General features: G+C 48.6%; 1 protein-coding gene across 2 annotated transcripts in view; it reads right to left on the bottom strand.

The window, feature by feature from the left end:
• samd12 (sterile alpha motif domain containing 12) overlaps nt 1-2,500 on the bottom strand; it is a 179,740-nt gene that overhangs the window by 733 nt on the left and 176,507 nt on the right. The gene's annotated exons all lie outside the window — the stretch shown is intronic.

Genomic DNA, 2,500 nt, shown 5'->3' with positions numbered 1-2,500 from the left:
GCATGTGGTGAAAAAACAGTGCTGGACAGCATACAAAGAGAATAGCAATGGAGGAAAAGATTGCACATGGAAATAAAATGTGAAAGAAAATCCAGAGAAAGTGTAAAAAATAAGAGATGCATAGATGAACTGAGAGAAGGCAAGAGACAAGAACTAGAAACAAGATGCATTCCTAAAATCAATATGGAGAGGAGCAACACCAAAACATTCAGGACCGCTGTGCAAATACTGCAGTCAACCAGGGCTTTGCAGATCATTACACATAAAAAATATACAGTAGCACAGTGGTGCCAAGATGGGGGGGGCATCCATTGCTAGGCTCCGACTATGCTGGGTGGGGGTGCCCACTGAAAAAAGTCTGGAAACCGCTGCTGTAGCAGAACTTCTTCTTCTCTCCTCTCTCATCATGTTTCCTCTCATCCTCATCCCTCATCCTCCTCTATGACTGAGGTTCCCTGAGCATGGTAGCGTCCCGTCGCACTGCTCCCTTGGGGCGACATTGGGGGCGGTGCAATTTTGTGCAATTTTGTTGTGTGCAGTGTGCACTTGTCTGCTGTGGAGTGCTGTGTAACCGGGCGAATAGACCAGCCGCGACGCGATTGAAGCGACAGAGAATCGCTTCTGTGCAGCAAGAGCGATACGAGCGATTGAAGCGACTAGAGTATGTCCGTTGAAAGCAGAACGCAAGCATTCCAACATTCCCATTGGCTGTGGTTACTGACCTCTATACAGTCATTGGCTGTGGCGGCTTGTCTCAGAACCGCGTCATAGCTCATTTGCAAAACATTCCCAGGAGTTCAACTACAAACCGTCGCTCTCATTGCGCGAATTGCTTCTAGTCTAGGCTTTTGTCGCGCGAATCAATACAAAGTCAATTACTGTACTTTCGTCGCTCGCCTCGCTCATGTCGTGGCTGGTCTATTCGCCCAGTAACAATGACAATGGGAGTTGGAGTTTCCCAGTTGAGCTTTCACTTTACTTTCATCTTCTCTCTCCTCCTCAGGTGTTGTGCCTGACATGTCTGCTGATGGGAAGCTGGTTTGAAATGTCTCTTGGGTATTGGGGGGGATAATTGTTCGCAGGTGAGCTGTGTGGTTACTGTTTAATGACTTGATAATGAGGTAACAAAGGAGTGTTACATTTCTGCACTCCGCTCCACACATGTTCCATTTACCTCTCCTCCCCACTCCATTCCTATCTTTCAATCTGGCAATCTACTTTCCTTTTCTTTCCTTTCCTTTCCTCCTCATTCGTTTCCTTTCCTTTCCTTTCCTTTCATTTCCTTTTCCTTTCCTTTCCTTTCCTCTGCATGAATTTCCTTTCCTTTTCTTTCCTTTTTTATCCTATGTGCCCTTCTCTTCTCCTCTCCTCCCATATTTGTTTCTTCTTTCCACTCTTCTACATTCTTCTCTTTTTGACACCCATTCTCCATCTCTTCTATTTTCCCCATCTCCTCTTCTGTCCTATGTATCCTTTCCTTTTCTGTTCTCCTTTCTCTTCCTCTTCCTCTTCCTCTCCTCTCATCTCCTCTCCTCTCCTCTCCTCTCCTCTCCTCTCCTCTCCTCTCCTCTCCTCTTCTGTCCTCACCTCTCCTCCCCTCCCCTCCTCTCCTCTCCTCTCCTCTCCTCTCCTCTCCTCTCCCATACTCTTCTCTCCTCTTCTGTCCTCACCTCTCCTCCCCTCCTCCAAAAGCCCCAAGCGACCCGCAAAAAGGGACGATGTTTGACATTTAGGAGGTTTGATGTACGGCCCACTGACACGCGGCACTGTACTGTATATCTCACCCTCGATGGCTGACATTCAGCGTTGCCCAGCCCCACAAAAACACCCTCTCCATCCCCATCCGCATCCCCATCCCCGTCCCCATCCGCATCCACATCCGCATCCCCATCCCCGTCCCCGTCCCCGTCCCCATCCCCAACCCCATCCCCATCCCCATCCGCGGCCCATAAGCGCAATGCCACACTGCCAGCCTCAAGGCATCTTGGGATTTCACCCAGCAAAACAAATCCATCAAGGACAAGTTTCAAGTACGCAGTGTCCCCTGCGTTTTGCCGTTGTTGTTGTTGTTGTTGAGCAATTCACACATGCCTACCGTGTACACCACAGAAACACATACTGTATACTGTACACACTTTGCAGGACCGCTGACAGCACTGCACTGTCCATGCCTGGGACAAAACCATCTGAAAGAACACCCCCCCCCCATCCCAACCAATACATTCAATGCAATGAGGACCCAATTCTGGAGCTCCCCCTCCTCTCCCTCTGCCCAAGTGACCTGTTTGTTCACCTCTGTAGACTGGATAGGACAGGATGTGTGTTTCTAGGGGCTGTACCAGTGTTTCTCAACTTTTTCTTTTATGCGAGGCACCCTTTCAATTCATGAAAAATCTCAACGCACCCCAAACCAACAAGGCCCAGCATGGCATTGCATCCGATATCACACAAGCTTAGAAAAGTAATATATTTGGAGATGTTCGAAGTTGCAGCTTTATCT

Source organism: Engraulis encrasicolus, chromosome 20, assembly GCF_034702125.1.
Source record: "Engraulis encrasicolus isolate BLACKSEA-1 chromosome 20, IST_EnEncr_1.0, whole genome shotgun sequence".
Taxonomy (NCBI): Eukaryota; Metazoa; Chordata; class Actinopteri; order Clupeiformes; family Engraulidae; genus Engraulis; species Engraulis encrasicolus.
Note: the sequence above shows the minus strand (reverse complement) of the source record. Positions and strands in the feature narration are given on the sequence as shown.